Below are 15,000 nucleotides of genomic sequence, written 5' to 3'. Positions count from 1 at the left end.
TCCTGTTTCGTTTATCACAACTCATCAGTGCCGCTAGACTAGCACCTCTCCCAAGCCAAGGATTGAACCTAGAACCGTCGTGATGACAGTCGGTAGTTCTCCCACTCGACCATGGAATCGACGCCCGTAAATAACTCGTCGGAATGTGTATTTAAATAGACACCCGCCACCACTTTTATAGTGCTCAAATCGCCTGTTCGTAAACAAACAAACAACGAGCTTCGCATTTTCAGCCAATTAAGTAGCGGGTGAGATTATTTACGACAGTGCTCAACCCAAAGAAGTGGGGCTTAAAATATATTTTACTCATCGACAGACAGTCCTGTTTCGTTGTATCGCAACTCATCAGTGCCGCTAGACTATCACCTCTTCCAAGCCAAAGGTTGAACCTAGAACCGTCCTGTTATATATATATATATATATATATATATATATATATATATATATATATATATATATATATATATATATTGACATAGTACTTTGTTTAATCATTAACAACCCAAAATTCAATAGTTTAAAAAACAGACACTGCAAGATGTTTTTTAATAAAAACACTTATTTATTAAAATTTATTATATTTCGGCCCATGCAAGTGTATTGCTGAGTAAAATTCAGATAATATCACATTTGCTATTTATTTTTACGTGCCATAATATTGGAAATGCCTCATCTATCTATCTATCTATCTATCTATCTATCTATCTATGTATCTATATAAAAGCCATGTACGTCCAAAGATGGAGTACTGCTGCTACATCTGGGCAGGAGCTGCTAAAAACAGTCTATCCTGCCTTGACAGAGTACAAAATAGACTTCGTGGCTTGTGGGTGATGCCCTTTTCTCTTCCCTGCAACCTCTTTCCCACAGAAGAGACGTAGCGAGCCTGTCCTTGTTCTATCGTTATTTCCATGGCAAGTGCTCGTCTGAGCTCTATTCTCTGGTCCCCCCTCGCCAATCCTTTTCAAAAACACACCCGACTAGCTGAAACACCGTCAATAATTTTCCCCACTGCTTATCTGTGCCTAAATCAAAACGTAGATTCTATGAACAAAGCTTCTTTCTTAGAACTGCACGCCTGTGGAACTCTGTTCCGCTTGCCTGTTTCCCCTAAGTAATGACACCTTATCAATACTCCAATACTATTGCTACACTATCCCATTGATTACCGTACACACAATAACTCTTGCCCCGAGTTGCCATTGGGCATTGATAAGTGGGGAACTTCATGTAAAAAAATAAATAAATAAAATAAAGGTCCATGTTTTATGTAGAACCGGCACTTTACACCGTTTCGGTTAATTGAAACTCACATCCTCATTTTTATCACCTGTCTAGGGCCTGTACAAGTTTGAGTTGAATGGTTTTAAATAGCTACAATAAAACAATACAGCTGGATTATTTTGTATTTTCTATGAATCTGCGGAATAAAAATCCAGTGTGGACATGAACATATATGTTGCCCCTTTTGAGTATAGAAAATATCGTATCTTAATTTAACTTTCACAAAATTTTACAAGTCAGAAACCCATTGATATATTTTACTGAATTATTTATAAATATATATATGTAAAAAAAAATTTAAAGAAACAGATTTTATGTCTATATAATATTGAGTAATCATATATTTCGGTCGAACAATAAGTTATTAGCCCTAAACATTAAAACTAGCTAGCGCTGTAACTTATCAAGCCTACACAACTAATATAATACCTAAAGCAACATCTACAACGAGAAAATAGGTCTATAAGACTAAAAAAATAACGACTAACATAGAAACCAAAGGAGACGATGCAGACAGAAATAACGAATGAAGACGCACACAATTATAAAACCATCTATTCAGAACATTATTATTCAGAACAACGATATATATATATATATATATATATATATATATATATATATATATATATATATATATATGTTAGAGAGAGCCTGTGTATGTAACAGAAGAAATAGAGAAGTGTAATCACACATGTGAGAGAATAAGAAGTGTATAAAAGAAGAGAAATGTCATCGATGGGGAAATATAAAGAAATATACAGAGAGCGAACGCAATGTTAATTGGATCAAAGTAGAAAGGTTATGTAAATGAAGGAAACAGACAAAATAGCAGAAGAAGTAGTAAATTGCATCATTCACTGAGAATTCATAATTGATTCATAAAAAAATAAAATAAAATATGCCGAGGCTTGCATGGATAATCCCTTGATCTTTCGATGCGTAAAAGACTGCCAGGATCATAATAGGTATCTAGCAAAAAGCGGAGGAGGAGGGGAAGGAAAATAAAAGAGAAAAGATAAAGAATGAAAGTAAGAAATAAAACAGTGAACAGAGAGAAAAGAATAAAACAATGAACAAAACAAAGAAAATAAAATGAAGAAAAAAGGCCGATTATTTTTTTTAGATATGCCTATTTAACTTACGCGGTTAATGTGAAAAATGCTGTTTCTAATTAAACGTATCAGCAGTACTGTTTGCTAGAGGTTTAGGCAGCCCCTCTTGAATAGATCCACTCTATATATCCACTCCAAGTGTACATCTAAAAATACTAATGTAAACGTAAGCATTAAACGAACGGTTTGGCTGACACGCATATAACGCCTTATATATATATATATATATATATATATATATATATATATATATATATATATATATATATATATATATATATATACATTTTATTTATTTTAAAATTTTAGTTTTAAATTTATTATCATTTGGTTCTGACCGCGGATAGAGAAAACTACTGGTTGCAAGACATTCGCCTACTATCTCATAATTTCAACCGTGGTATTTTTTTATGATTCTAACCCCCCTTTAGGTGCAATATTTTTATTACTCTTGCACATGGTTTACTGGGTATAGCTGCCAAGCAGTGTTGGAGATTATTTTTCATGAATCCTATTGCTTCAATAATTACTGGAATAATAGCGACTTTCTTAGTGTGCCATATTGTTTTATTTCGTTATATTTTCCTTCTCATCTCTTTTAAACAGTATCATTGGAGGCACTATCTTGTATGTTTTTATTTCATTTCACTTCTGTCGAAGTTCTCAAATATCAGCCAGGGGTCTTTCTAGGGTCTAACACTTGATTTCTCTATGAGATACATAGGTAGTCTTATATCCCAGTAAAGTTCTCCTTTACATCTCAAATATTGAGTTAATAAAGAACTTGAGAAATTTGAGTTTTTCTATACAATTGTGCGTATACACCAGTAAATGTTTTTTTTTTATTATTTTACACGTCACAGAGTAAAGAAACTACGACTATAGCGTTAACCGAGACAGACTAATGGACATTCTTACAAACTTAAACGTAACATCGACGGAGTGGGAGGGCTAAACATAGGCTTTTAAAAATACACTTATGAGCATATAAAAATAGTATTTCAAACGTAAGCATGACGGGCTATATAAGCGATAAATAAGTCTAATGATATATCCTGTCCAAAATGCTCTTTTAAACTAAAGCATAGCAGCCAAATTACCTGACTAATGGGTGAACGTAAGACTTACAAATAAAAACGAATACATCTTAAGGGAAGCGATATTGAACGCATGTGTAGTTTCTTCTGTTAATTCCAACGGCAAAAATGTATAACAGAAATAATTGATAGGTCATTTTAAGTAACAATTACTTGAACATAAGAAATGCAATGTAAAATAAAAATACGGAATGTGCCATTGTTGGAAATGGTATGAAAGAAATTTCAAAAGTAATAAGTAAATTTGATATTGACAAAACTATTGAGAAAATTGAAATAATAATAAAATTGATAAAATATAGTACTGAATACCAGTAAGACGATAAAATACAGACGAAAAAAATACTATACTGAAGAAAACATGAGAAACGGTTTCGGCGAATATTTGAGAATAAATAAATCGCATTTACCATAGTACTCTGGAGTAAAAAAACAAAGCAAGCAAATGCACCAACATCAGCAGGTAAGGTTTTGTTTTTCACTGTATTTTGTGCATCGATTACCTTGAGAAAGCAAACATTAATAGCGAATCCTACATACAATTCTAAGTAAAAACATACAGTAGGAGTTCAATTTTTTCAAAATACTCAACATAAATTTTTTTTTTTGAATAATTCACAATAGATGCTAGGAAAATCATTAAGTTCTGAGACGTCGTACTTCACTCACCGAAGGACAGGTAGAATATGGGAGTGGATATTATAGCGAATAGACACATGCGGCAGTATTTCTTTGCCCAAAGGAGATAGTAACGTCTAAGAAGATTGTATCAGGATAGAAGAACATAACTTAGATTACCCAACAATATACACTTGTGCCCGATATTATTCATACCCCTCGGATCTTTGAGATTTCTATAAGAATATTGCTCAAACCAGAAGATAGACAATATTAAAGGGATTTCAAACAATAAATCAAGCATAAGCATTTAATTTAAACTCAACAAATAAATAAATTATGCAAGTTTGAAGCATTATACTAAGAAAAACAATAATGGCACTAGTTCAAAATTATTCATACCTCTCTTACTAATAGTCAACAGCATGCCCTTTATTCTTAATAACTGCCTGTAACCATTTTGGATATTTATCAACAAGGTTTTTACAAGCATCAACACTGATTTTTGACCATTCTTCAATGCAGTAGTTCTCTTAATCCCTCAAATTTCTAGGTTTCCGCTTTTTAACCTCAGTTTTCAATATGTGCCAGAGGTTTTCGATAGGGTTCAGGTCAGGACTCTGGCTAGGCCATTCCAAAACATTAATGTGATTATCCTCAAACCATTTCTTGACTATTTTGGCAGTATGTTTTGGATCATTATCCTGTTGAAGGACCCAGTTTGGTCCTAAATGGAGCTTCTCCGCATCCTGTCTAATGTTTTCCTGGAGTATCTCCAAATATTGCTCCTTCTTCATGGTTCCATCTATCTTGACCAAACTACCTGGACCACTAGCCGAAACGGAGCCCCAAAACATAGGCTACCACCACCATGTTTCACCGTGGGTATGGTGTTCTTTGGGTTGTAAGCTTCTCCTTTCTTCCTCCAAACGTAAGAAGCATCCATATGGCCAAACAATTCAATTTTTTTTTTCGTCAGTCCACAAAATACCTGTAGAAAACGGACTCTGGAGAATTCACATGGGTCCTAGCAAACTTTAGACGTGCTGCAAGGCGTTTTCCGGTGTGCAATGGAGTCCTTCTTGGTCTTCTTCCTTTCAGACCATTTTCATGCAGAGTCCTTTGCAATGTTTGCCTTGATATTTTTTATGCCAGAAGACTCAAGATTTTCTAAAATGTCCTTAGTAGTGGTGGTTGGATTTGCATTAACACTTCTTACAATATTCCTGGTGGCTCTAGCAGACAGTTTCCTTTTCCTTCCTCTACCAATCAAGTTGTTTGTTGTGTGGTGGCTCTGGAATTTTTTGATGATGCTCTGTACTGTTGCTGTAGGGACCTCAAATTTCTTGGAAATTGACTTGTAACCTAAACCATCCTTATGTGAATTTACAATTTTAGTCCTAAGATCATTACTAAGCTCTTTTTTCTTCCCCATTCTAATAATTTTTATTCTTTTTTTGCTTTTCAGTTGATATCATTTTAATATCTGAAAAATGCAAAAAACGAAATGAAATTAATCAAAGGTTGTATAAAAGCATTCAAAATAAGAATCAAACAGGAAATAAACAGTCAGAAACTCGATTAATACTGAAAAATAAGGGGGTATGATTATTTTTGAACATTGCAGATTTTATAAAGAGCTGTATATTTCTTTTATTACAAGTATCCCGAGATTTTAAAATGACGAAAATGATCAGAAGAGGTTTATTAAGAATATGTATCAATATGGACGTAAACAATAAATTCTTACAAAGTTACACCTAATAAACTCAATTTTCAAGAGGGGGTATGAATAATATCGGGCACAAGTGTATATATATATATATATATATATATATATATATATATATATATATATATATATATATATATATACTAGCATTTCAGACCGGCGTTCGCTAGGTGTTTGGAGGTGTATGTTGAGCCAAAAAAAAACGGTCAATTTTTTAAATTTGACCTCTATTTGACCCCTATTATGACCCCTTAACATTTATTGTTTTGGGCACAAATGAAGTTATAAAGTTAGATCCATGTCCAAGGAACGGACACAAAGATTTTCCCGAATCTCAGTACCCTGTATATAAAATTTCGAGTCTGTAGACTAAACATTGACAGAGTTATTGCGTAGGGAAATGTACACACACAGATACTCAGATACACAGACAGACATACACTTTCACATATATATATATATATATATATATATATATATATATATATATATATATATATATATATACTCGGGTTTTTTTTATTCAAAAGTAATGGACTAATGAATTCAACGAGGTTGTTAGATAGTGCTCAATAAAAAGAGCCGATAATACTTGTTTGTTGTTATATAAACATGGTCACATCCTGCAGGTACAAAAAGCCACTTGTTTCAATCAAACAACAGATATCATCAGGCAGCGACTTGACTATTCAAAAGTTCAATGAATAACCTATGATGATTATTCATTGAACTTTTGAATAGTCAAGTCGCTGCCTGATGATATATGTTGTTTGATTGAAACAAGTGGCTATTTGTAGCAGCAGGATGTGGCCATGTATATATAACAATAAACAAGTATCTCTTGAAAAAGGACTAATAGGTCTGAAATATATTGAGATTTATAACACCATTGAATACAACAGAAAAAAAATTACTGTTGTTTAGAGTTAAAATTTGTGTGAAAAAGAAAAAACAAACAACAAAAAAAAGAAATGTATTTCTTTTGTTTTCATTTAATTTTACTCTATAAAAAAAAATCTCGCATTGTTCTTGGCTTTTAATTTTACCTTATAATTTTCTTCAACAATGCTTCAAGCAAACTACAATCTACTTATATATATATATATATATATATATATATATATATATATATATATATATATATATATATATATATATATATATATATATATATATATATATATATATATATATATATATATATATATATATATATATATATATATAGTGTGTGTGTGTGTGATATGGCATAATCACGTTGACACACCGGTTCCCGCCAGATCACCGTAGTTAAGCAACGTTGAGCCTGGCTAGTACTAGACGGGTGACCATTTGGGAATTCTAGATGCTGTATTTGCTTTCCCCTCATCTCGGCTTTTTTCTAGTCGTCCTGTACCTGCACTTGCCACTGTTATGCAACGATGTCGACTCAGGAGAGGCGTAGTTGAAGACTGCGCAACTGTTGCCACACACATTTCACACCCAGGCACCCTTACAGTGGATATCCATAGTCTGTCAAGACTGGAGGAAGTCACACAATATATAGTGTGTGTTATTTTGGGGTGTGAAGAATTAAGTATCTTTTATACCTTTTCAAACTATGTTATCCTTCCATTATACTCTTATTTATTTCATACTAAGAACAATAGTAATACAGTTTTCACTAATATGATTTCGATTCTACACGGACAAGTATAACATGCCCATTTTTCTTATTCATCGATCTCTCTAATAAAGTTATAGAATTTAGTGCAATATATAAAACTAATAGTTTATACTTTTAATCTTTAATCTCGTGTAGACGAGCAGTCTAGCTAGTGAATATACAATAAATAAAGGAAAACGAAAGTAAGAGTGAACATATATTTAAAAATACTTCAAATGAACAGGAAACATGGATTGCCGAGAGATTCGATCGAAAGAGACAATTTGTGGTAGAAAGCAACATATAACAAAATTTATTAATAAGAATTGATATTTCTGTGTTGCGTCTATCATCATAAATTGAATATTTACAGAGCAACACTTATACTTGCTCAAACATATGAAAACATCGTATTTCAGATGGTCCGTGAAAATGCGATTTTAATGCTTAGTGTGGAGTAGCAAAAGCGTTTGGAAAAATTCTCTTTAAATAATTAAAAAAGAAAACTCAATCCCGGAATGTTAGACGTGTTTAACAAAGATCCGTCTATGAAATATTAAGATTAAAAGATGGATAGTCTATTTCGTACCGATCAAAACATTTAATGCTTCAACATTATAGACAAGATTAAATGCTATTTAAAACGTCTGCTTAAAAGTCCAATGTAACGTGATCTTAGTAGCACGCGTGAAATTCTGAAATTTACCAGACTCTTATTCGAATTCTAATTAATAAATTTCCACTTCATGGTATCAAAGTTAAATATATTTAACTCATCCAATAGATAATTTTATTTTCAGAAAGTGTGCAATCGTAGTTGACAAAAATTAACAATGTGTAGTGCACACAGAAACAAGAAACATATATGCACGAGAAGCGACCTTACACTTCTCTTAATATAGACGTTTTATTGTATGCAATTGTGATATAAATTTCGATGCAATATAAACATTAATATTGTTTACTCTGTGGTCCGAGATCCAGATGCTAAACTAAAAATTCGAACAAAATAAAACCATATATATATATATATATATATATATATATATATATATATATATATATATATATATATATATATATATATATGTGTGTGTGTGTGTGTGTGTGTATATATACATATCTATATATATATATATGTATATATATATGAAAATGTATTAAAACAAGTATACGAAAAGTATAAAAGTTTATAACTTTTCTTAATGCGTTTTCTATTGCTGACGTGCAGCAATAAAAAATATTATAACCGATATTTTGACCGATGCTTCCGTTTCGGCAATATAGTGAATGTGATACGCATGCACGGGGACCAGTAGAAAAGAAGAGGAAGGAGGAGAAGCTATAGCCAATCCAAAGGCATTCTTAAATACATATACATATAAGTACACACATACACATATACACACAATACATATATATATATACATATAAAAGAAAAAATAAATAGTAAATAGATATAAAGAAACTCGCATTAAACTATATACTATTTTGAATTCCAACGATAATATATATTGCAAGAGCGAAAAAATTCAAAGGATATAAGATGTTATTAGTAGAGACGCTGTAAAATTTTTATAAGTCAATGGCTATTTTTTCGTTCGAAAAAAAGAACGAAAACGTCGCTTCCAAATTTAATTGTATTTTAATAAATATACGAAACGTTCCCTTTTTTATACATTAATATGTACCTACACATACGTACACACACAAATGCTCATATTTGCAGATATACATACATACATATATATATATATATATATATATATACATATATATATATACATACATGTATGAATACACAAACATATACATACACATACATGCATATACAAGCAGATACACATATACACATGCATAAACGTGTACGTATATACACACACGTATAAACAGCTATACATACAGACACGGGCCTACAAATATATATAAGCATCCATAGAAAGAGAGAGAAAGAGGGATGGGAAAGAGAGATACAGGTGTTCTGGAAATGCATATATATATACGGTATTATGAAGAAAATTATCACTTTTTTGAAAAACATGCACACATAGACATGTACACCTATACCCATCTCTCTCTCTCTCTCTCTCTCTCTCTGTCTCTCTCTCTCTCTCTCAATATATATATATATATATATACATTTGTACATATATATACGTTTACGTATACACATACACCCGCATAAATAAATACATACATACATACATACATACATCATACGCACACCCATATACATACATAAACCTATATATACGAAAATATGAAGAAGAATAAAATTTAGAGAAAATGTCGCGGTTTGGGAAAAATAAAAAGTTTTCCCCACCCCACCGTGCATATCTGTCCTAAGGAAATGTTTAGGGTTAATCTGTGTTTTTATAGAATTTGTAGTCATTAAATAGTCGCAGATTTTTGTAAAGGACTGAAGTGTACGTGTGGAGTTTTAAAATCTTTTTTTTATATATTTTTGTCTCTGATCTTGTGTATAAAAATTGGATGCTATGAGGGTATATCTGATGTTTTCTATTGTATATTTGGTAAATGATAACAAATAGCTACTTGGTGTTGTGTGGATTTGTCTCTAATTGTGTTTTTTATGGCGTAAGCGGAACTCCAGGCCTCTTTCCCCCACGTAATTGCTTTTTGTACATTCGATGCAGTATAATAGATATACTAGATTTGCGCTATTGCAGTTAAGAGGGGGGAGTGAGTTGAATGTAAGTGTCTGGAGGGGTGAATGTGCTGTTGGTGTTAATATATTGACATATTAGAAACTTAAACCTGTTGCATGTTTGTTTCCTTGAGATACGGGGTTCTGGTGTATCTGTGTAGGTGTTAGAAAAGTGTAAGTTGGGGATTGTCGTTTGACACAAATGTTTTATTATATATTGTGTTGAGTGTGGGGTCCTGTTGTAGTTGCTTGAACATTTGTTTTATCGAGTTGTAGAGATGTTTGGTGTTATTATTGAAGTTAAAAACTATAGCTACTCCTCTGGATGTTTAGTTCAGTTTATACGTTAGTAGATTATGTCTGCTAATGTGCGATCCTCTGTTGATAACTTGTTTTATTATCCTGAGTAGATAGTTGCTGTGGAGTAATATATATATATATATATATATATATATATATATATATATATATATTATTATTATTATTATTATTATTATTATTATTATTATTATTATTATTATTATTATTAAAGGCAGTGACTTCAAAATGTGCGGTGTACAGTAAGGTTTCGGCAAGATCCTTTTCGTATTCTGCTTTTTGGATTTTCATTTCATGATATCCACGTTAATTATTTTTACTTGTTTGTGCTACGATTATCAAAAAAAAAATAAAGAAAAACAAGAATACAATAAAAAAACTGGTTACTAATGGGAAGACAAATCTTGTTCACATTTAAGCGTAAGATAGTTGGTAATTTGGCGTGTCTAAGATAAAATACGTACATTAAATTAGATCAAATTTAGGACGATGTTGCTATTAAAATCTTGATCGTTACACACGGGCCCTTGGTCATATGCACGTGCTTCGACGCTGCGAGAAAAAAGATTCAAATGTTAGCGTTCAAACTGAATCCTGGCAAGAACAACCGACATAAAGACAGACAGAAAAAATATCACCTACATTGTTGATAATGTATCTTTAAAACATCTGGCAATATATTCCAACAACTTTATAAAAGTCAAACAGGAGATAGACAGATATGCGATAGTTTGGAAATGGACTTCGTGATCATTAGTGACCCAGTTATCAATAATAATGAATTAAGATATCACATCAGATAAATAGAAAGTGAAAGAGAGGTGTGTTCTAGAAGAAGATAGAGAAAATATGAAGTGGCAGTGAGATAGAGACGAATGAAAAATCTAGAATAAAATTAGATTTTGTAAAACATCAAAGCTAAAAGCCGGCATCATTGTTATGGATAGCCATCTTTGATATGATTACTTCCATTTAGGCTTGGAAGGATTTAATTAAATTGAAATATTGGTGATGCAGCGTGATCAACTGAGGAAATAGATTAAAAAAATCTGTATATCAATAATCTCTGACGCGATATGAACCAACCGCTGAATCAAACATTATGATCTGTTCGTAAATGAACTATTACGAAGAGGGCGGGTATGGATTCTACAATTTATTTCTAGTGTATGTATTACATAACGACGTGTAATATTAATCGTTTTTATTTAGTATTGCGATTCAACATTAAACAAGGATTTATTTGCTGTGAAGCAGACGAATCTCGCATTTAGCAAATATATTATTTTATAGACTGTAATTGGAGTTCAAGATTAATTATTAAAAATAGATAGGGTTTTGGTGTATAATCGTTAAAAAGTTCATTTATAACGTACAGTAAACTACCTAAGCAAAAATCTAGTTACAATTACAAGTAATTACATTGCAAATGTTTGGATTTTTTGCGCCTTTTACGGTTGTTCAATAGTTTGGTTTCATATATAAACCGCACAGCAAACCGATCTTAAATAATAAACTTTTTGCTGTATATATTGATTATTCTACTAAGATAGAAATACGTAAACACTGATAAAATCCTCGCTCAGATAATAGTCAAATACTACCTCAAGTGGAATATTGCTGGCTGAAATAAAGTTGGTACTTGTGCACTTATTGAACCGTGCCGAAATAATAACGTTATTATTTCGGAAGCCATTCTTAACATTGGGAGAGGAGGGTGTTTTGTAACTATTCTGTACTTTCAGTTAAAAAATTAATTAAAAATATAGTACAACTTTAATTTAACATGAAAATACTATTTAAAAATAGCACGGCTCAATAACAACACAAGCAACATAAAGTTTCTGCTTAAATCTAAACGAAGATTCCATAAACAATTCTTTCCTAGAACTGCCCGCATTTGGAACATTGTTCCGCTGGAGTGCTTTCTGGTTGAATACAACATGGTCGCCTTCAAATGCAATGTAAACAGATTCTTTTTAAGCCGTCCTCATAAATTATCCAACTCTACCCAATTTACACCATTAAATTTATATATATGACAATATAGACAACATTAATTCAATATGAGTATATATGGAGTTATTTGTAAGTCCAGTATGAGAGAATACATCATGAGTAAGAGTAGCTACACATGCTCATCATACCTAGGCATTTCGAATTTTCATACTTTCTATTATTATAGGACTTTAATTTTGGTTTAAATATCATATTATTTATCATTTTTCTATTTGTAGTTTACTCTGTATATACGTGTGTTTTTCAGTATCGTTTTATGTATTATTTGCCAATGTTTTCGTACATTTTTATGTGTTGTTCTATATCGGTTTTATACATATATTATATATTTTAAATAAATTTTCACGTTCTTTTATTTATGCATTTCAATTACTTTTTTTGTATCATTTTGTCTTCTTGTCTTCCCTCAATCGCTATGTCGCATTGTCCCATTCCACAAATTCCCTTTATTTCTGCCAATACGGCAGATATTTATAACCTTCCTCCTTTTTACTGTTTTTATAGGAAATGGCTAGGTATCAAGGCCATGTATATCCCCTCCTATTAATGATAGTTCATTCCTCATCGAACTGGCAAATAATAAATATATATCTACATATTTACTTTATCAATAAGTGTATTTTTATGATTGACCTTAATCCCAAATGTTGAGCTTCTTAGATTTTTATACGTACCCATCAATTAATCGTCCAACATCCTTTAATCATTTGTCAACACACACACACACACACACACACACACACACACACACACACACACACACACACACACACACACACACACACACATATATATATATATATATATATATATATGTAATTTCAAGTAAACCATTTACAATTTACATAGACACGAAGGAGAGTATCAATGTTCCGGCCAATTAAGGACCTTATTACGTGATCCCAAATTCTCATATTATTTGAAATAGAATCCTCGAATAAAGGCAAAAAAACATCATTTTTTTTAAATATTGTAATTAAGAAAAAAGGATCACATGATAACATTTTGCAGAACCAAGAAAAGAATGAAATAAAATAGAATAATGAAGTTATGAGCTCTTCAGCAAATGTTACGGTTTACGATCGAAAACTATAATATTCAGAAGTGGTAAGGGTGTGTAGGCGATAAAACTGATTAACATACGCCAACATTTTAACGTGTAAAAAGCATATGCATATTAATATCATTAATTAATAATTTATCTTATGCAAAATAGACCTAAAAATTAAGGTATAGCACATGTTAGAAGAAACATTAAATAATATAAATAAATATAATACTAATACAGCTTATAATAATAATGATAACAAATAAATATATAGTTTTAAAACTAAAAAAGGAAAACTATAAAATATAAAACAAGTTTTAATATTAAAGTATACTAGGTAAAAACGACATAAAATGAATGATACTCACTACCTCAGTGAAAAACTAAAAACACACTAAATACTTAAACGTATAACAAGCTTATGTATATATATCTATAAAAATAATCATAGATGAAAACAAAAATAAACTTAATTCATACAGCTTTTAATGATACTTATACAGTCATGCTAACAATTAAACAATATTGCTCAGAGTAATTAAAAATATCTTAGGAAAGAAAGGAGTAGGGGAGATGAAATTAAAATCATAGTAAAATAATAAAAATAAAAATTAAATGATAAAAATTATAAGAACAATTATCGCAGAGATAGCATTATATACAATACATAAAGGTAAGGGTATATTAATCTAGTAAGATATCAACAAATATGATGTTGATTTTCTAATTAAGATATTAAGGATAAAAAGAATGATTAGGTGATATATTATTTCAATTTTTAATACATATTTTTTTTTAAATATTTTAAATACATGTATTATTATTTTGTTAAGTTCTATTATTATTATTGTTATTATTATTATTATTATTATTATTATTATTATTATGTTTTTTTTAATTTCTCCTTAAGGCATAGAGTTAATACCTTGATGTGGACAGTAATTGACTGCAGTTTAGCCACCGTTTATCGGTACTATGTAAATATTTTACAAAAATAAACGTATATCTTGCTCTTTTCATTGAGCTCTATTATTAAATCGTTAAATTTATTGGTTTTTATCCCTAGATATTTCTGACCTGGAATAATTGTGTATACTAGTGGGATATGTGGAAATTCTGCAGATGACTCTTTCATATGTAATATATTGATGTTGGCGTTCTGTGGACGTTCGCCATAAATTGATACCCCCTGATATTTTTGTAGTTCTGTATTTGTCTAAGCTAGTAAGTACGCACGGCATATCCAGATCGGGTGCATCAGGTTAAATCAAAACCGAAACAAAAACTTATGGAGAAAAAAAAATATATTACTTGAGTTCTTTTAGTTATGTTGGAAACCGAAACCAAAACTTAGAAAGAATTCTTCGTAAAATTAATTATTACAAGAAATAGATGGTCATAACAATTAAACGACTGCCACTCAGAAGAGAAGCATGTAAGCGTGACACACAAAGCA

The 15,000-nt window shown here is 31.0% G+C and overlaps 1 protein-coding gene, 1 long non-coding RNA gene and 1 pseudogene across 3 annotated transcripts in view; 2 read left to right on the top strand and 1 right to left on the bottom strand.

Annotated features, from left to right (window-relative positions):
* The window catches only part of LOC145242245 (glutamate receptor 2-like), an 815,605-nt gene that overhangs the window by 588,326 nt on the left and 212,279 nt on the right, over window positions 1-15,000 (top strand). The window lies entirely within an intron of this gene.
* Window positions 1-15,000, bottom strand: part of LOC145242162 (uncharacterized) — a 103,900-nt gene that overhangs the window by 15,813 nt on the left and 73,087 nt on the right. The gene's annotated exons all lie outside the window — the stretch shown is intronic.
* Window positions 7,087-7,203, top strand: LOC145283734 (5S ribosomal RNA; annotated as a pseudogene).

This window comes from Euprymna scolopes, chromosome 1 (genome assembly GCF_053919585.1).
Source record: "Euprymna scolopes isolate OS-2025 chromosome 1, ASM5391958v1, whole genome shotgun sequence".
NCBI classification, from domain to species: domain Eukaryota; kingdom Metazoa; phylum Mollusca; class Cephalopoda; order Sepiida; family Sepiolidae; genus Euprymna; species Euprymna scolopes.
Note: the sequence above shows the minus strand (reverse complement) of the source record. Positions and strands in the feature narration are given on the sequence as shown.